General features: G+C 46.9%; 1 non-coding gene across 1 annotated transcript; it reads right to left on the bottom strand.

Annotated features, from left to right (window-relative positions):
• Window positions 1-11,450: 11,450 nt before the first annotated feature.
• On the bottom strand, window positions 11,451-11,522 carry trnaw-cca (transfer RNA tryptophan (anticodon CCA)). The gene has a single exon. It is a non-coding gene; the product is annotated as a tRNA-Trp (tRNA).
• Window positions 11,523-21,656: the final 10,134 nt, after the last annotated feature.

Below are 21,656 nucleotides of genomic sequence, written 5' to 3'. Positions count from 1 at the left end.
TGTTGATGCTTCAGTTATAAGTTATTACTCGGGAAAGTTTCAGACCGGGCGCTTGTTCAGTGTTGCTGGAAGGCCCAGTGACCGGGATATCCTCTCCCCCGGGGTTTTCCTGAGCCTGTGATCGGTGCACGGGGAGGTTTGGCCCGGGTCTGAGGTAGCTTACTTCCCAGGGATGGACAATAACCCTCTGAGCTCTCGAACTGGGGAAGAGCGAATAATTAATGAGCTGTTTGTGGGTTTCAAATGCAATTTAGATCTGATGGAAGAAACCGATAGTGTTGTTTCACAGAATGAAAGAAATGCAAACAGGGACAATCGAAATTTCAACAACTGAACTTTAATATTAGTGAAACATTAATCCTTGATGAAGTTTTATCCCCAATCTGATTTTACACATTCTGTATTTGAGTAGATTAGTTTCAAAATGTTCATTGCTCATGCGACAATGTACTCTGGACTGCTTTTGTTCAATTTTAGTGCAGACAAGCTTTTGCTTCACAAATAATGTTTCCGCCCAGGCTCGCAACAGAGATCTTTCGCGTGTGAGGCAAACAAGATAACCGCTACACTACGGAAACTGCTGCTTAACTCAGTGCCCAGAGAGAAGTGTTCAGCAACAAGCTGAAATGCTCAATCCCTCTCTCTGCAAAAAGTTCCATTCACAAACAATTCTCTGACCGGAACTGCACCAAACAACAATATTCTCCTTTCAAAGTAATTAAACTCCCCAATTTCCACATCTGCAATTTTAAGGACAAGGACTGAAAGCGCTTTGCGATCAGAAAATTGCCGGAAACCCCTGTGGTTAATGACAGGGCTTTTGATGGTTGATTTCCGTACACACCTTGTGTTATGTATTTAACCCTTGGCCACCTGTATCACACCACCACCAGAGGGCCGACCTGTTGGAGTCCCAAGGGATTCCAGCATCCATTGGGAGCATGGTATATAAGCACTCTGGAGTCTTATTAAAGGAGCTAATGTCACACTTACTCATCGTTCACAGTACTCAGTTTCATTCTTTATTATGACGTATCAATTGGCGACGAGACAATGAACAAACACGCGAAAATGCAAGTAACAGTTGGTATAACTTGATAACAGCACAGCTGGCAATGATTGCGGAATATATTCGTGCAGCCAATACGCACAATGACAACCTGGAACTGCACAGCACAATATCCTCAGGGAAAAACAATTAAAGGCATTGTTCCTGAAGGGGCTACGATCCACCAACCTTGCAGTTAATAGCTGAACGCACTAATCCATTGCACAACAGAGACTGATAGATGCACAAATTGCAAGACATCCCTGTGATATCTTCACAGAGCACAGCACACACAGCTTCCTAACATGCAGGCTGCTCTCTCGGAACTCTCCGGAAAGAGCCTGTTCTCTTCAATGATTAACTATACAGTTGCAGTACACAATACGTCCACATCCACAGTGTGGCGCTACAAGCATTATGCTGACAGACATTACAATCCCAAACTCGGGTGTCAGTCAGTTAAAGCTTCAGATTGCTCTGACCGGGATGGAACTTGTCCACTCTCAGTTGTACTTTTCCCAAATAAAGGGTGGGACATTCATTGTGGATGTGTGGAAGCAGTCTGGTCCCGCACACTGCAGACACGTTCATGTCACCGTCAACCAGCTCTCCCACAACCGGTGTGATCTACCTTCCAGTCTTCCGGTGCCTTGTCTGTAACGAAGTATTCTGATTGTCCCGAAGCCGGTATCCTTTGTCATCAATAGTGTTTTAAGTTGTTTCGGTAATTTTTACCTGCTGGACAGTCGAGGCACAAATTGTAGATTGGAACACTTGCGTGGACCCCGGTTTCTCGTGGTTGATTTTCCTGGTTGGGTCCGTCGGTCGCGGTGGTCCGGTTGATGCCTGTTACCAAGTCAGTTGGTATTGATGTTCCACTGATTGGTTTTTTGAAGTTCTTTTCTCTGATGTCGTGATGTCTCTTCCTGTGTTATCTCGCCGTGTGCTCTCGATCTTGATCTTGTTGTTCCAAAGTAATGGTCAGAAAAATAGGTTGCTCTTGGTACGATAGGCCCCCAGTTATACTCTGAGAGGCTGCTTAATCTTCGTGCCAAATCTAACGTTTCTTTTGTTTAAATTTTGAAGCCCATTGATTTAAGTGGTCTTCTTTGTATAAGTTTTGGCGGACTAGCTAACTGAGACTTGATTAAATGTTTTAATCTGGGGTTGATAGACTTTGGGATGGTGATACTCCTTATTTATGAACTGATGAACTCTTGTCCATTGTAATAGCACTGCTTTGGCTTCGGGAAGTCTTGGCTGAGCCAGATATTTCTATACATGTTGAAAAGGTGTTGGAATATGGATGTGACATTTGGGTCCTTTGGGTAGGGTGGATAATGTTTCTTCCGTGGTCGATTGTATAAATGCTAATGTTTTCTGGGAGCCTGACTATGGTTGAAGAGCTCCCCCAGACAAACTGATTAGCTACAATCTCCAAACTCTAAATCCCACCCCTCTGTCACTGCAGCTTTTCTCCACAGGCCCAAACATGCCTTTTAAAATCCCAAACTTGGTTAAGAATTGTAGATTTCCTCCATATGCTTTTTAGAATCCCAAACTTTATGTTTAATAGGCCTAAATCGAATTTCCTTTTCAGTGAGTCCAAACACTGGGGGGTTTTCATGAATTTTGGAATCTACATTGGCAGTCCCTCAGAATCGAGGAAGACTTGCTTCCACTCCTAAAGTGAGTTCTTTGGTGGCTGAACAGTCCAATACTAGAGCCACAGACCCTATCACAGGTGGGACAGATAGTCGTTGTGGGAAGGGATGGGTGGGACAGGTTCTGCTGTCTACATTTGATTTCTGCATGCACTCGGCGTTGAGATTCGAGGTGCTCAGCGCCCTCTCGGATGCACTTTCTCCACTTAGGGTGGTCTTGGGTCAGGGACTCCTGGGTGTCAGTGGGGATGTTGCACTTTATCAGGGAGGCTTTGAGTGTGTCCTTGTAGAGTTTCTGCTGCCCACTTTGGCTCGTTTGCCATGAAGGAGTTCCGAGTAGAGCACTTGCTTTGGGAGTCTCGTGTCTGGCATGCGGACTATGTGGCCTGCCCAGCGGAGCTGATCGAGTGTGGTCAGTGCTTCAAAGCTGGGGATGTTAGCCTGAATAAGGCTGTTGATGTTGGTTCATCTGTCCTCCGAGAGGATTTGTAGGATCTTGCGGAGACATCGTTGGTGATATTTCTTCAGCAACTTGAGGTGTCGACTGTACATGGTCCATGTCTCTGAGCCTTACAGGAGGGCAAGTATTACTACAGCCCTGTAGACCATGAGCCTGGTGGCAGTTTTGAGGGCCTGGTCTTCAAACACTCTTTTCCTCAGGTGGCCGAAGGCTGAACTTGCGCATGGAGGATGTGTTGAATCTCGTCGTCGATGCCTGCTCTTGTTGATAGGAGGCTCCCGAGATATGGGAAGTGGTCCATGGTGTCCAGGGCCGCGCCGTGGATCTTGATGACTGGGGGGTAGTGCTGTGCGGTGAGGACAGGCTGGTGGAGGACCTTTGTCTTACGGATGTTTAGCGTAAGGCCCATGCTTTCATACGCCTCAGTAAATACGTCGACTATGTCCTGGAATTCAGCCTCTGTATGTGCGCGGACGCAGGCCTTGGTGAGTCCTCACCTGGAATATTGTGTGCAGCTTTGGTCTCCTAATCTGAGGAAGGACATTCTTGCTATTGAGGGAGTGCAGCGGAGGTTCACCGGACTGATTCCCGGGAGGGCAGGACTGACATGTAAAGAAAGACTGGATCAACTAGACTTTTCTTCACTGGAATTTAGAAGAATGAGAAGGGATCGCAGAGAAACATATACAGGTCTGATGGGATTGGACAGGTTAGAGGCAGGAAGTATGTTCCCGATGTTGGGGAAGTCCAGAACCAGGGGTCACAGTCTAAGGACAAGGGGTAAGCCATTTAGGACCGAGATGAGGAGAAACTTCTTTATTCAGAGAATTCTGAACCTGTGGAATTTTATACCACAGAAAGTTGTTGAGGCCAATTCGTTAGATATATTCAAAAGGGAGTTAAATGTGACCATTACGGCTAAAGGTATCAAGGGTATGGAGAGAAAGCAGGAAAGGGGTACTGAGGTGAATGATCAGTCATGATCATATTGAATGGTGGTGCAGGCTCGAAGGGCCGAATGGCCTAATCCTGCACCTGTTTTCTTTGTTTTTATGTTTCTATGTTTCTATGCAAAGCACAGAACAAAATGGTTGAAGTATCGACTCTGCCTCAGTTAGCATTTCTTTCATTGTGCAAAAGAAGGTGACGGGTTAATTAATGATGCAATCCCGTGAAAGCAACACAAAAGTTGAACAAAAAAACATACGGTGACTGGCAGGTGAGCGCTGCTTCTGACACCCGGTGGGAATGGGCGGGGATTTTAAAGCCCCTTGGATTGTGAAACCTTCATATAGTCAAACATTTCCGATGTGCTGTATCGACCTCGTGGCGCAACGGTAGCGTGTCTGACCCCAGATCACGTCAAGGTCACTGTTCTTCAGGGTAATTCGGGAATTAATATTTTCTTTGCTGTTTGGCAATAACCAGACCCTTGCTCCAAGGTCTGTCTCACTGTTTCCCCGATGTCAGGCAGAGATACACCTGCTGCCCTCATTTATTTCATGTAACAGGACACAAAGTTCAAAATCAACCTGCAGTTGGCCACCTATTGCCCTAAATAGTCAGGATGGCCGAGCGGTCCAAGGTTCTGTGCTCAGGTTGCAGTCTCCTCTGGAGGTGTGGGTTCACATCACACTTCTGACACTTCCTGTTTTTAATCATTAAGTGAAACTCATTGTTTGACACCACGTCCAACGCCTAAAAAGTGGGATTTTGCAGTCCACCTGCTCGCTCAACACTTCCGTCTGACCTGGTGCTGAAAGTGGAGATGTTTGCGCAGTGTAGCGGTTAACACGTTCGCCTCACATGTGAAAGCTCACCAGGCGGGATTATTTTCTGGAGCTTTCTCCTCATGCATGCTCAGGGGCGAGTTTGTTCTCCTGTGAAATGTCATAAGATCATAAGCATGTAAGGATTAGGGGCCAGAGTAGGCCATTCGGCCCCTCGAGCCTGGTCCACCATTCAAGAAGATCCTGGCAGTTCCTCGACAGCAAGTTTAAACATCTGGGGCAGAGCTGTAATCAACGACAAAAAGGTGCATTTTGCAGAAGCCCAGCTAAATCAGTCAGTAGATCATGAGATTCTAAATCTCAGGGTCAGAGGTGCGAGCCCACGTTTGGTGATTATTTTTCATCGAATTATATAATCAGAAGTTTACAGCACGGAAGGAGGCCATTTCGGCCCATCGTGACCGTGCCGGCCAATAACAGGCTCTCCAGCCTAATCCCACTTTCCAGCTCTCGGTCCATAAACCTGCAGGTTACAGCACTTCAGGTGCACATCCAAGCACTTTTTAAATGTGGTGAGAGTTTCTGCCTCTCCCACCCTTTCAGGCAGTGAGTTCCAGACCCCCACAACCCTCTGCGTGAAGAAATTTCCCCTCAAATCCCCCCTACACTTTCTACCAATGACTTAAAATTTATGCCCCATGGTTGTTGACCCCTCTGCTAAGGGAAATGGGCCCATTCTGTCCACTATATCAAGGCCCCTCATAATTGTATACACTTCAATGATACCTCCCCTCAGCCCACTTTGTTCCAAGAAAAACAACCCCAGCCTATCCAAACTGTCCTCATAGCTAAGATTCTCCACTCCCGATAACATCCTCGAAATCTCCTCTGTAAGTCTCCAGTGCAATCACAGTCTTCTTCCTGTAAAGTGGTGACGAGAACTGCACGCAGTACACCAGCTGTGGCCTAACCAGTGTTTTATATTCAAGCATAACCCAGCTGCTCTCTTATTCTAGGCCTCGGCAAAAAAAGGCCAGCATTCTGTATGTCTTCTTAACCAGCTAATCCACCTTGCCTGCTACCTTAAGGGATCTGTGGACATGCACTCCCAGGTCGCTTTGTTCCTCTACAATTCTCAATGTCCTACCATTTAATGTTCAATCTATTTCTATTGTGTCTGTAAGCACTCAAGTAATGACTCCATGAGGCAAGATATTGTACTTGAACTGTGGTGACCTTAGTCCATTTATTGCAGCTCCTGAGAGAGGGTACAGTATGTTGAGCTCCGTTTTATACCTGGTTACCTGTCGTGTACCGGTGATCCCGAGGTATCCACCAGTTGCACCCTCTGGTGGTACAAGCATAGTGTATACAGTGTGAAGTTACATCCAGTAGTCTTATGTAACTGTACATTGAGTGTACAGGGAGTATACTTATATTATACAGACACAACATCACTCTCCCCTAAGTCTTGTGCCACTGGCCTTTGCATTGTGTGCTCTGGCCCGAGACTTGAGTGCCCAAAGCCCTTGCACCTTGTCTATGCTTTGGCTTGGTTCTCTCCCTGTGGACCCCCAAGTCCTTATTGCCACGACATTGGGAAATGTTCAGCAGTGGATGGTTGGAGGTTGCAGTGGGGGTTGAGTGGGTTCTGGGTGTGATCCATGTGTGCCCATGGCTACAAACATCCATTCCCCCCCCGCACCCTCCCCCCCCCCCCCCCATACATAGACCATGTGTGTGGCTCAACACCTGCATGTGCAGACCTGTACAGACAGAAAGAACAAAAAAACATCGGATTAGTTACATCACTGTTTGGGTTCTGCAGAAGTGGAACAAGTACATTTTACAGGTAAGGTACATACGTGGTGTCACAGACTTGCCCCTGGGTTGTGTAGGTGCAGGTGGGTGAGGACACTAGTTCCAGAGTAACCAGACTGCGTGCAGATTGTCTGATGACGGAGCTGTGTCCCCTGCCAGCTGGGTGGGCTCAGATCGCTCACCTGGCTGAGTCTCAGAGCCTTTGCCGTTGCCTAGTGATGGGCAGAGCCACAGGAGTGTGTGGCCCCCTTGTCCTCCTTTGAGGGCTGCGGTGTCTCCCTGCTGCTCTTCAGCGATAGTGGGAGCCTGGTCATCCCAGGTCCCGTTGAGAGGGCAGGAGGGTGCTATCCGCTCGCTGCCAGTACTGGCCCTGGTGGCCAGAGAGTTAGAGCCAATCGGGGGCAGGGTACCGGTAATGGTGCCTTTGCGGTCCGCTGATCACTGGCCCTGCAGCTGGTATGCTCCCTCTGTGTGTGGCCACACTCCCTGGGGTATCACATTGGTCCCGGAGGGGCAGGCTACATGATCGCTGGACCTGGGTGCTGACGGGAGGTTGCCCTTGGTTTTGTTGGCATGCTTGTAAATCCCAGCATCGCACGTCATCACTTCGTTTACTCTCACAATACATTGGTTTTGACCGCAATTGCCCGACTTATCATGATTAGTTACATTTACAAACTTGAAATTGTCAGTTACATCTTTTACATTTGTATCACCATCATCGCTGTATAAAGAGTGGAACTGTCCCTTTAATTGTGATGGGTTGCCGGTCTCCTTTAAGAGGGTCTTTCAATCTTTACCCCAATCCGGTTCGCAGCTCGGCATCACGTGTTGCTCCCTTGTGGTCTGGCTGCCGCCATCTTGACTTCAGGCCCTTCACCTCGTGGTTCAGACGCAATCTTCTTTCTCTCCATGCGGTAGGCTGCGGTGATCCTTTTCTCCCCAGGCTCTGCCACGGAAGCCGGGAAGTTACCTTCTGCGTGAATTTTCTTCTCTGGAGTCCTGCCACTGGAGCCTGGAAGGTGAGGTCTGGTTGTTTGTCCTTGATCATCTCGCCGTTGGGTTGAGCGGTCTGTGTCGTCGCCTCACAGTCGAGTTGGGTGGTTGGTTTTTCAGGTGTTGTGCTGGATCCAACTTCGGGGCCGCGGAGGACGTCGATCGCTGGAGGTTGGAGCTATTCCCAGCTCCAATTGATCTTTTTCATCCACCTTCTTCCTAATAGCTTTGGACCATCACCAGCAATGATCCACAAAGGTAACCTGTGCATCCCGCCGCCATGGGACACCTGGACATGCACGCTGCCAACGACTGGGATGTATCGTTTGTGTAGGTGAGCAGTTTCACTTCGATCGGTATCATTTTAGGTCGTTCGATTGGATTGTCCCAGAGTTTCTCAAAGGCTGCCTGATTCATCAGTGACTGGTTCGCCCCTGTGTTCACCTCCATCGGGACTGGAACATAGTTGACTTCAACTTCCATTTTCACCGGGAACTCTCGGTGGTGCAGGTTTACACTCCGTACACCTCATCGTCGCTGGACTCCGGATGATCAGCCAACTCTTCATCGACTCGGTGAGTATGATTTCTCTTGCATATTCGCTGGAGGTGGCCCTTCATGTTACAGCCTTTGCAAGTATAGTGTTTATAGCGGCACTGCTGGGCCCTGTGATTTCCTCCACAGCGCCAGCATGGTGTTGGCCGGTTGGCCACATGTGGCGGACTCAGGATTGTGGGACTCGGGGTTCTGTTCTCTCTTCCCTGAGAGAGACTGCTAGCAGCAGCCCTGCCTCTAAAAGGCACCTTTCGGTTCACAGTACTTGCCGGGTTAGAGTCCTGGGGGTGAGACATCCACTTGAAATCGCAGGCTGAGATCATGAATGCCTGGCTCACGTTAATTGCCTTCTGCAGGGTGACCGTGGTGTCCGCAGAGAGCAGCCTGTCGAGAAGGCCCTTGTGACCGATTCCAATAACAAAGATGTCCCTTAGTGGTTCGGTGAGGTGATCACTAAAATCACATGGTGCAGCCAATCGTCTCAGGTCTGCAGCATATTTTGCGATTTCTTGGCCTTCTCTTCCACCGGCGGGGAGAGAACCGGTGTCTGGCTGTAAGGATGCTCTCTTTAGGTTTGAGCTGTTCCTGTACCAGCGCTACGAGCTCAAGATATGTTATTGTCTTCTCTGGGACTAGCAGGTCCCTGACAAGGGCATAGACGGTGGGCCCACAACTACTGAGCAGGATAGCTCTGCACTTATCAGCCAGCGAGGTCGGGTCGTCTCCCCCTATGTCATTTGCAATAAAGAAGTGTTCGAGTCTTTCCACAAAGGCCTTCCAATCTTCCCCATCGGCGAATTGTTCAAACGTGCCACGGTTAGCCATTGCCACATGGAAATTCGTATTCTCGTCACCAGTTATTGTGTCTGTAAGCACTCTAGTAATGACTCCACGAGGTAAGGTATTGTACTTGAACTGTGGTGACCTTAATCCACTTATTGCAGCTCCTGAGTGAGGGTACAGTACTGTGAGCTCCCTTTTATACCTGGTTACCTGTCGTGTACAGGTGACCCCGAGGTCTCCACCAGTTGCACCCTCTGGTGGTACAAGCATAGTGAATACAGTGTGAAGATACATCCAGTGGTCTTATGTAACTGTACATTGAGTGTACAGGGTGTATACTTATTTTATACATGCACAACAAAGATCATCGGTTAATTAATGGTTTTTGCCCGTGAAAGCAGGATAAAATTTAACAATGATTTAATTTCTGCATTTAGAAAGACATGGGTTAATCACGGATAGTCAGCATGGATTTGTTCAGGGAAGGTCTTGTCTTGATCACTTGATTGAATTTTTTGAGGAGGTAACCAAGTGGATTGATGAGGGCAGTGCATATGATGTAGTGTATAAGGATTTTAGCAAAGCTTTCGCCAAGTTCCCACCTGGAAGACTGGTCACAAAAGTAAAAGCTCATGGGACCAGGGCAAAGTGGCAAGTTGGATCCAAAATGGGCTCAGAGGCAGGAAGCAAATGGTAATGTTTGATGAGTGTTTGGGACTGGAAGGATGGTTCCAGTGGGGTTCACAGGGCTCAGTGCTAGGTCCCTGACTTTTAGTGATAACATCAATGATCTAAACTTAAATATAGGAGGTATGATTAAAACGTTTTCATGTGACACTAATTTAATCCAGAGAAGTGTGAGGCTGTGCATTTGGGGAGGGCAAACAAGGAAAGTAACACACATTAAATGGTCGGACATTGAGAAGTGTGGAAGAACAAAGGGACCTTGGAGTGCATGTCCACAGATCCCTGAAGGTAGCAGGCCAGTTGGATAAGGTGGGTAAGAAGACATACGGAATGCTGGCCTTTATTGGCTGAGGCATGGGATAGAAGAGCAGGTTGGTTATGCTTGAAATGTATAAAACACTAGTTCGGCCACAGCTGGAGTATTGCATGTAGTTCTGGTCACCATATTACAGGAATTATGTGATTGTACGAGAGGGTACAGAGGAGATTTACGAGGATGTTGCCAGGTGTGGAGAATCTTAGCTGTGAGGACAGATTGGATCGGCTGGGTTTGTTTTCATTGGAACAGAGGAGGCTGAGGGGAGACAACATTGAGATGTATAAAATTATGAGGGGCGTAGATATAGTGGATAGCAGAGGGGTCAACAATCAGGGGGCATATATTGAAAGTAATTGGTAGAAGGTTTAAAGAGGATTTGAAGGTAAAATTCTTCATGCAGAGGTTTGCGGGGGTCAGGAATTCGCTGCCTGAAAGAATGGCGAAGGTAGATACCACAAGTAAAAAGTATTTGGATGTGCACCTGAAGTGCCGTAACCTGCAGGGTTATGGACCCAGAGATGGAAAGTGAGATGAAGCTGGATCGCCTCTTGTTGGCCGGGGTGGAAGTGATTGGCCAAAATGGCCTCCTGATGTGCTGCAAACTTCTCTCAATCTATAATTCTATGAAAAATGTCAATGTCCAATGTGGGTGTCGAAACCACGACCCTGAGATTAAAAGTCTTATGTTCCACCGACTGGGCTCGCCAGGCTTCTGCCAAACATACCGTTCTCTCACTGATTGCAGACAGTCGCCTGTTGGCTCTGCCCCAGATGTTTAAACTTGCTGTCGAGGAACTGCCAGGATCTTCTTGAATGGTGGACCAGGCTCGAGTGGCCGAATGGCCTATTCCGGCCCCTAATTCTTACATGCTTATCATCTTATGAACTTTTCACAGGAGAACAAACTCGCCCCTGAGCATGCATGAGGAGAAAGCTACAGAAAATATTCCCGTCTGGTGAGCTGTCGCATGTGAGGCGAACGTGTTAACCGCGACACTGCGGAAACATCTCCACTTTCAGCACCAGGTCAGACGGAAATGTTGAGCGAGCAGGTGAACTGCTGAATCCCAGTTTTAAGGAGTTGGTCGTGGTGTCAAACAATGAGTTTCGCTTAATGATTAAAAATAATAAATGTCAGAAGTTGGATTCAAACCCACACCTCCAGAGAAAACTGTAATCTAATCAACGCACCTTCGACCGCTCGGCGGTGTGTGTGGCCACCTGCAAGTTGATTTTGAACTTGTGTGTCCTGTCACATGAATTAAATGAGGGCAGCAGGCGTATCTCTGCCTGACACCGGGGAAACAGTGAGACGGAGAGACAGACCTTGGAACAAGGGTCTGGTTATTTGCAAACTGCAAAGAAAATATTAATTCTGAAAGAACAGTGACCCCGACGTGATTTGAACACGCAACCTTCTGATCTGGAGTCAGACGCGCTACCGTTGCGCCACGAGGCCTACACAATGTGTTTGAGATGTTCCTCTATATGAAGCTTTCACAATACAAGGGGCTTTAAATTCCCCGCCCATTCCCACCAGGTGTCAGAAGCAGTGCTCACCTGCCAGTCAACGTATGTTTTTTTCTTAAACTTTTGTGTTGCGTTTATGGAAAAGCATCATTAATTAACCCGTCACCTTCTTTTGCACAATGAAAGAAATGCTAACTGAGGGACAGTCGATACTTCAATCATTTGTCCTGTGCTTTGGGGAGCGGGCAGGGAAGTGGACCTGAGTCCATGATCGCATCGATTATGATCGTATTAAATGGTGGAGCAGGCTCGAGGGGCGCATGACCGACTCCTGCTCCTATTTCTTTTGTTCTTATGTTCTTCAGCATGTTGACCCATTTTACACACTGTATTGCCGATGTCACCAGGAATCTGGGGCAACTTTTGTCAAATTTAACAGTACCGGTTATTCCTTCCGTGCAGAGAAATTAGAATCAGCAGCGAAGATAAAATCCCATGGTGATCATTTTCAGATTCAACGCAGTCGGATTTCAAATAAAGTGAAAGAGTTTTACAGTGAAACGATTTGGAAGTTTTACTTGTATTTGTATCTTTAATGAAACTTTGTGGCATCTGACTCCAGTTCATGCCTCTGCTGAATAAGAAAGGAGAGTTTGACGTTGACCAGACTGCACTGCCCCTGATATTTGTGAGCTCATCCTTTATCTTGAGTGGTTTCTCACCCTTTGATGGGCTGCAGTGTAGCGGATATCACGTTGGCCTCACACGCGAAAGGTCCCCGGTGGATCCGTTTTCTCTCACTGAAAGTTATCTATTTATTGGTTAAATAAAGAGCAATTCAGGAATAAGGGAGCATTTCTACCAGGAGAATAAATAGCTAATAAAAACAGCAAATGCTGGAAACCTCAGCAGGTCAGGCAGCATTATCCAGGAGACTAAACTCTCCTCCGATTGTTCCCTTATAGCAAGTTTAAACATAATGTTTCTACCCATAATCAAACCGGGTACTTTTCACATATAAAGCAAATGTGATAACCACTACACTACAGAAACCTCTGGCACAGCAGCCCCAACAGAGGGAAGCTGACCAGTGAGCTCCCTCTGTGCTGATCGGGAATGTGTTGGCTCACCGAAAACAACTTCTGTCCCACACTGAAAGTTCTCAATCCTTCTCCTCCACTGCCCTTTACAGAAATGTCACGGATCACCCAGCCACCGTGTTCACTTCCACATCCTCACAGTGGGGCCACAGAGGCTCCTACCGTCTCCCCGCGATCAGCGAACTCACCCAGTTTGTAAAATTAAACCCCGAACACGTGCCCGGCAAAAGGCAGGAGAAGCCATATAGTCTGTGAGCTCGGTCTATCACAGAAAGTATTGGTATTCATGGTGCTTACAGCAATTAGTAATCGTCTCACAAACCTCAATTATTTTTATGCGATGAATTGATCGAGAATTGAAACCAGTTTGGTGAGCCGGATCTTAACTCCTCGACCACCAGGGAACGGTTATGATACATATAGATATATTTATATATATTTATATATTAACCTGAATATCAGAGGCTAGCTACCTAGACTTCATGGTGCAACGGTAGTGCGTCTAACTTTGAGTGAGAGAAATTGTTCCACAGTGACACCCATTTCATCTTTTGTTCCCTTTTAAACACTAGAAACTGAGACAGGGGGAATAAATAGAGAAATAAAAGCACAGGGATATAGACAAGAGGAAGAGAGAAGGGGAAAGATACTGTCCCCACCCAGAACTAATGCAGAAACCCCTCTGCTGCGGTCGGGGTGGCCACCCACAGCCTGGATACACTAACGGGAGAACACCAGCGGCATATCCGGGCCATAAAAGGAACGGCGAGCGGCCCTGGGAGCAGCTTGGAGTCGCGGGAGATTACTCCAGGGAGCAGCGCGAGCTGGTGCAGGAGGGCGGCGGCAGCGAAGTGTGACGTCATCAAGGTCCAGGTCGGTGATTGGAACGTGGGCAGATACAGCAGGAGCGGCGAGATCGGGGCAAAGGAGCGGCGAGAGACTGGAGAGGGATGTGATCGGAGCCCAGCAGACGCTTGAGTTCGGGCCAGGGGCCCAGGGTTAGCACGGGCCAGCCCACACTGCGATATGTGTGTGCACTAGGTCCGCGCAGCAGAGCTGGTCGCCTGTCGTCTTGCTTAACCCTTGCCACTGGACCAAGACCTCGCTCTGTCAAGCCCGTGTGATGGCTGGGGTGCAACGGCCACCACACGTTAAAAAAATCCACGCACAGGCATCTTCCACCCTTTGGGATGTCGTTCGGATCCTTCATTGAAACACCTGTGAATTCATCCTTTTTCAGCGTGGAAGCAAGTCATCCTCGTTTCGAGGGACCGCCTATGATGATGATGATGATGGATACATTAACGTCCCAACAGCTCATTGACTGCAGGAGTGGGACCGTGCGGCGCTTCAGAAGACATGTCGAAAAGGCCAAGTCACTAATTTCGTCTCATGTGCTCCTCCGATCAAGAACAGCAACACACATTAAAAATGCTTCAATAATGGTTACAACTTATCTACACATTTGCTAAGCAGGTGGTTTGTTGGTCTAGGGGTATGATTCTTGCTTCGTTGGTTGTTGCTTGAAATTTGCAGAAAGATCCTGGCTTCAAATCCCAAACCAGCCTTGAGATTGCATTGAAATTTTGCAAAGAAGGACTTGTTTTTCTGCAGCGTTTTTCAGGAACTCATGATGCCCCAAAGCGCTTTGCAGCCGTTGAGTTGCCTTTGAAAAGTTGTCATGTGAAGAAAGATGTGCCCAAATCAATTCAACTCTTTGCAAACAAGTTCACAGAATCAAAGAAGTTTACAGCACGGAAGGAGGCCATTTCGGTCCATCGTGTCCGCGCCGGCCAACTCGAGGCTATCCAGCCTAATCCCACTTTCCAGCTCGAGGTCCATAACCCTGCAGGTTACGGCACTTCAGGTGTACATCCAAGCACTTTTTAAATGTGGTGAGGGTTTCTGCCTCTACCACCCTTTCAGGCAGTGAGTTCCAGACCCCCACAGCCCTCTGCATGAAGACATTTCCCCTCTAAACTTTCGGCCAATTACTTTAAATTTATGCCTCCTTGTTTCCCTCTGCTAAGGGAAATAGGTCCTTTCTATCCACTATATCTCGGAACCTCATCATTTTATACACCTCAATGAGGTCTCCCCTCAAGCTCTGTTCCATGGAAAACAAACCCAGCCTATCTAATCTGTCCTCATGGCTAAGATTCTCCACTCCCAGCAACATCCTCGTAAATCTCCTCTGCACCATCTTCAGTGCAATCATGTCCTTCCTGTAATATGGCGACCAGAACTGCAAGCAGTACTCCAGCTGTGACCAAACTTGCCCCACCGACCCCATCTCTTGTATTCTATGCCTCGGCTAATAAAGGCAATCATTCCATATTCCTTTGCAACCACCTTAGCTACCTGGCCTGCTACTTTCAGTGATCTGTGGACATGCACTCGCTGGATTCTGGGGAGGACCCAGCAGATTGGAAAACTGCAAATGTAATGCCCCTATTTAAAAAAGGAGGCAGACAAAAAGCAGGAAACTATAGACCAGTTAGCCTAACATCTGTGGTTGGGAAAATGTTGGAATCCATTATTAAAGAAGCAGTAGCAGGATATAGAAACATCGAAACATAGAAAATAGGTGCAGGAGTAGGCCATTCGGCACTTCGAGCCTGCACCACCCTTCAATAAGATCATGGATGATCATTCAGCTCAGTACCCCTTTCCTGCTTTCTCTCTATACCCCTTGATCCCTTTAGCTATCAGGGCCACATCACCCTCTTGAATATATCTAACATCTGGCATCAACAACTCTGCGGCAGAGAATTCCACAGGTTAACAACTCTCTGAGCGAAGAAGTTTCTCCTCATCTCAGTCCTAAATGGCTTACCCCTTATCCCTTAGACTCCGACCCCTGGTTCTGGGCTTCCCCAACATCGGGACCTGTCCAGTCCCGTCAGAATTTTATATGTTTCTATGAGATCCCCTATCAGTCTTCCAAACTCCAGTGATCTCTCGATCCCTTGATTCCCCGAGACTCGAAAAATGTATCTAACGCAGCCTTGAATATATTCAGAGACTCAGCATTCACAAGCATGTGGGGCAGAAAATTCCAAAGATTCATATCCCTCTGAGTGAAGAAATTCCTCCTCATCTCTGTCTTAAATGGCCGACCCCTTAACCTGAGACTGTGGCCCCTGGTTCTAGACACTCCAGCCCGGGGGAAACAACCTCTCAGCATCTACCTTGTCAATCCCCTTCAGAATATTGTGTGTTTCAATGAGATCACTTCTCATTCTTCTAAACTCTGGAGAGTATCGGCCCATTCTACACAATCTCTCAACTTAAGACAGTCCTCTCATCCCAGGAATCAATCTGGTGAACCTCTGTTGTACCACCACCCAGGCAATTATTTCCTTCCTCAAATAAGGAGACCAAAACTGTGCGCAGTACTCCAGGTGTGGTCTCACCAGGGCCCTGTACAATTGTAGTAAGACTTCCTTACTCTTGTACTGTGAGCCCTGTTTTTTGGCTGTTTCGATGGTTGTATAAAAAGTTATTAAAATTGACAGTTGCTCGGGAAATATATTTGTATTTCCTACAGTGTACTCCTTACTCTTCAAGGGCTAGATTTTCCCCAAGCAGTTTTGTCGGCGCACTGACCTCAAGCGCATCGACTTTGCATGCTGGAAATGGCTCGGGGAAAAACTCGCCCCATCCTGGCCGCTGTGTACAGTCCCCGGAGTCCTGGCGTGGCGTCGATGGTGAAGTGGGGGGCGGAGCCAAATGCCTGCGCTGAAAACACTGCTGACACCTTCGCACATGGGCAGTAGGGAGAGAAAACTTGGCACTCTGCCATTTTTAAACAGTGTCAAACCCGATGAAAAGCACAGCAGCTTCTCAGCTTCTCCGGTCGCTCGGCGGGCTCTCCCCCTGTCCCTCCCCGATAAAACGCACAGCTCCAGCAGCTGCAACTTCTCCGGTCCACAAGCTCACACTTCTCCGGTGTGTAGAGGCAGTATTTCCCCTTCTCTCTTCCTCTTGTCTATATCCCTCGGCATTGTTTTCTGGATTTATTCCCCCGGCCTCATTTTATGTGTTTAAAAGGGAACAAAAGATGAAGTGTGTGACACTCTGGAACAATTTCTCTCACTCAAATATATCTATTTAGTGAAGTGAAATAAAGAGCAATTGAAGAATAAGGGAGAAGCCACTGTCACCCTTTTGACAGGAGAATAAACTCGCCCATGGCTGTTCATCCACAGAAAGTTTAAACATAATCTTCCTGCACGGGATCCTTCCGCGCGGAAAGCAAACGTGATAACGGCTCCACTGCGGAAACCGCTCTGACCAGAAGTACAGCAGAGGGCAGCTGACCAGTGAATGCCTTCTGTGCTGATCGGGAATGTGTTGGCTCACCTTAAACAACTTTTGTCCCTCACTGACAGCTGTCAATTCTTCTCCTCCGCTGCCCTTTACACAAACATGTCACTGATCCCCACTCACCACCCCACATCCCCATCGTGTTATCTTCCATGTTAGCACAGTGGGGCCGCGGAGACACCTACTCTCTCCCCGCGGTTAGTGAACTCAGTCAGTCTGTAAAATTAAAGGGGAACAAGTGTCCCGCAAAGGGCAGGGGAAGGGAGAGAGTCTGTAACCTGGGTTTAATTGTTTGTCAAAGGCTACCCGTCCTGTTGTGTATTTCCAGCAGTTTCCTACTTTCACAGGTGGAGATACCGGGGCTGGACCATGTTCCTTAAATACAATGAGGTCGGGATAAAAGTTCCTCACATACTCAGGGCAAATTAAATGATTGAAGTTCTACAATGGATTAATTAATGATGTTTAAATCAATGAATCTTTTTTTCCACATGAGATGCAAGTAACTCTTTCTTCTAAGGTTTTAATTTTGATGGAAGTGCAATTTCCCTGGCCGGAAATCGACCCAGGGCCGCGGTGGTGAGAGCGCCGAATCCTAATCACTGGACCACCAGGGAACGCTGCATTGCTGCAGCGCTGCATCGTAATGCTTGGTGTCATTATTGTCCTTTTCAATCCACTTGTTTCACAACGAAACACATTGTAACCGTGATCTGAATTTAACGCCACGTCATTCTTTGAAATCACCTTTAAATGATTGGGTAAAACCACTCCTTGTACCACTGAAAAACAGCTTCGATTCCAGGTCAGGGCGGTATCTTCTGTAACAGCTTTTTTCAATTCAAAACCTTATAAAATTGAAGACATGCAGCTAATAAGAAAAAATAAGAATTAATTAAATCACAGTTAAATAACCGATAACCTTTTTCAGGATGAAATAAATATTAATATAGCTACTGAGGGACAGTAGTATCTTTAATCATTCATTTTCTCTTTACATGTGATGAATTTTTATCCCGATCTCATTTACATGCTGTATGAGAAATTGTAAGTGTTTATGACTCAGTTGTAAAACCATTGATTGTGTGTGTGTCTATTCTTGATAGGAGGAGCACTTGAGACCAAAGTTCCAGTTCGATATATGCATCAATAGAATCAATTTTCACCAGTTCCTTTAAACCCATAACATAATTTATTTTGATTGGACTGGATGGAAGAACATGATCCATGTAAACATTTTTTATCGTTTTACTTGTGCTGAATGCTCATAAAAGTATTGGAGTGGGAACTCACTGGATGACAGCAAAGCTTGCAATGTTTGCGGAATATATTCGTGCAGCCAAAATGCACAATGACAACCTGGAACTGTGCGGCACCGAATCCTCGGGGAAAAACATTAAAAGGCTTTGCCCGGAGATGGGTTTGGATTACCCACTTTTCAGTTACCAGCCGAATTCGCTGAACCATTGAAACACAGATACACACTGCAAGACATGCAAAACCAGGGTGTCAGTCAGTTAAAGCTTCAGATTGCTCCGACCGGGATGGAACTTATCCACTCTCAGTTGTACTTTTCCCAAGTAAAGGGTGGGACATTCATTGTGGATGTGTGGAAGCAGTCTGGTCCCGCATACTGCAGACACTTCCATGTCACCACCAACCAGCTCTCCCACAACCGGTGTGATCTACTTTCCAGCCTTCCAGTGCCTTGTCTTTGACGAAGTATGTTTCAAAAGTTTTGGAATAGTTGGTCCATGGTGTAATGGTGAGCCCTCTTGACTTTAAATCTAGCGATCTGAGTTTAAATCTCGGTCAAACCTAAATTCTTGTTGTCCCAGCTGCTGAAAATTTGGGACAAACAAGTGAAAGACACCTGGTGCTGGTGGGCAGTTTTGTTGCCTTTTTCATTGATGATTGATCTACAAGTCTAGTTGTCAAATTGTGCGCTCAACCTTCAGTTATCTGCTACAAATCAGCGGAGGACAAATCACTTTGTTGTCTAATGCTGCCTTTGCCTGCACAATGTGTGCTGAGATTATCTGTGCAATATGCATTCCGCAGGATGAATAAAAGCAATGCTTTTTGAAATGCAGGCACTGCATGTTTTGCACTCGACAAAACATTGCATTTTCTTTTCATTAATTTTACATTAATGCATTGCAATGCCAACGCACTTTTTACGTAACAAGATCGATAATTAGCAGAGCGTAATGAAGACATCGCAAAGTTTCTGTTTAAAGAATGGACTCAGTCGAGAATATTTTGTGGATTTTATTTTTCTGAGGCCATTTTCCCTGTGCTGTGAACACCCTGCGCAGATATGTGAAAAAGCTGGTTTTGTTAAAACTCCAGAGACCGCATGGCAGTTCGCTGGGACAAAAGAGCTGTCAGTCATCCATTGACAAAAGAGCTGTCGGCCAGGAAGGGGGGCCACTGACAAAGCCACTCTAATTTGTAAAAGCACTTCTCACCTCCATCTCAGAAGGAGACACAGAACAATGAACCCACCAGCCTGGCCAGCCAAGGAGGAGCTGGGTCTTTCCCAACACAAAGGCTCAGAGAGATGCCCAGACTAAGGGCCATCAGCCCAATGCATGGGTGGGATGGCCCATCACTGACTAAGTACCCGTGCTTAAAAACAAAGGGGTTTTAAAGATTGGCGGGAAAGATAGGGGCAGCAAGACTCCCAGAAAGACAGGGTCCTTTCCACTTTATTTTTAGCTTGGAGCTTGGTGTGAAGCTTGGAGCTTGCAGCTTGCAGCTTGTGTCTAGAGAGAGCCCCCTCTCCCTCTCGCTCTCGCTCCACCGATAAATGTACCAGAGGAAGGGGCCGCAGTACTGCAGAAGAAGCCACCGAGACTGTAGACCAGGCAGTGACTTCCCACAGCTGAGCTGAGCAAGGAAACGGGCTGCGGTGGTGGTGAACATGGTCGCGAGTGTCCCAAGCCAGTAACCAGATATCCCAGGCCAGCTGGGTAAGGGCTCAGGGTATTCTCAGAAGTGAAGCTTTCCAGGGCTATTCTGGGGAGGGTAACTCATTGGTAGGGGTGGGGTTAGAATCCACCAGGGAATTACTGCGTGTTTCTCCACAGAGACAGTGATTTCGTTTAGCAGTGCATGTTTTAGACATTGTATGTTAGACCAAATAAATATACTATGATTTATCACTGAAGCATCCCTTTCCGTGACTCATTTAATTTACACTCAGAATAATAATTCTCGGATCTAGAACTTTCGTAAGGTGGGGGCGATTCAAACCGTCCGTCTGGCAATTGGGCGAGGATCACAAACACTTACAATATTTACGAAAGGATATACTTGCTTTGGAGGCAGTTCAGAGAAGGTTCACTGGGTTGACTCCGGAGATGAGCGGGTTGACTTATGAGAAAAGGTTGAGTAGGTGGGGCCTCTACTCATTGGAATTCAGAAGAATGAGAGGTGATCTTATCGAAACGTATAAAGTAATGAGGGAGCTTGATAAGGTGGATGCAGAGGGGATGGTTCCACTGATAGGGGAGACTAGAACTAGGGGGCATAATCTCAGAATAAGGGGCTGCCCATTTAAATCTGTGATGAGGAGGAATTTCTTCTCTCAGAGGGTTGTAAATCTGTCGAACTCACTGCATCAGAGAGCTGAGAAAGCCACGACATTTAATAAATTTAAGACAGAGATAGCTTCTTAACTAATAAGGGAATAAGGCTTATGGGGAACGGGCAGGGATGTGGACCTGAGTCCATGATCGGATCAGCCATGGTCATGTTAAATGGTGGAGCAGGCTCGAGGGGCCATATGGCCGACTCCTGCTCCTAGTTCTTAAGTTCTTATGTACTGAATAGCGACACACAAAAAAATGCTTTGATCATGGTTACACCTTATCTTCACGTTTGTCAAACAGTTGGCTCGTTGGTCTCGGGCTGTGATTTCCCTTCGGAGTTGTTAATTGAAATTTACGAGGGGTCCCAGAGGAGCCCTGATATTGCTCGCATATTTTGAAATTGCATCGAACTTTTGCAAAGAAGGACTTGCATATCTGCAGTGCCTTTCAGGAACTCATGACGCCCCAAAGCGCTTTACAGCCATTGAGTTATGTTTGAAGTGTTGTAGTTTGGGGAAAGATGTGCCCAGATCACCAAACATGTACCTCAACTCTTTGCAAAGAGTTTGGTGCAAATAATCAGGCGTCTCAGGGATTTGGACTTTCTTTGAATAAGTTCTGCTTGTACCTGCATTCAAGCTTGAAACAGCAACTGGGCTTCCATCTCACGGGACGTTTGGGGTTGATGTGCGTTGCTTTCAATCTTTGAAATTTCACCAAGCAAAGAAACGGTGAATCCAACTGTCCCTGTAAGCATTTAGTTCCCGTTTAATCACAGGAATATCCGCAGTCAGGAGCTGAAAAGGAATTCAAACCAAATACAGGCTTCGGGACAATCAGAATACTTTGTCACAGACAAGGCACCGGAAGGCTGGAAGGTAGATCACACCGGTTGTGGGAGAGCTGGTTGGCGGTGACATGGAAGTGTCTGCAGTGTGCGGGACCAGACTGCTTCCACACATCCACAATGAATGTCCCTCCATTTATTTGTGAAAAGTACCACTGAGAGTGGACAAGTTCCATCCCGGTCGGAGCAATCTGAAGCTTTAACTGACTGACACCCTGGTTTGGGATGTTTTGCACCTTATACGTCCATCA

Source organism: Pristiophorus japonicus, unplaced genomic scaffold (genome assembly GCF_044704955.1).
Source record: "Pristiophorus japonicus isolate sPriJap1 unplaced genomic scaffold, sPriJap1.hap1 HAP1_SCAFFOLD_147, whole genome shotgun sequence".
NCBI lineage: Eukaryota > Metazoa > Chordata > Chondrichthyes > Pristiophoridae > Pristiophorus > Pristiophorus japonicus.
The sequence above is the reverse complement of the archived record's forward strand: the minus strand, read 5'-3'. Positions and strand labels throughout refer to the sequence as shown.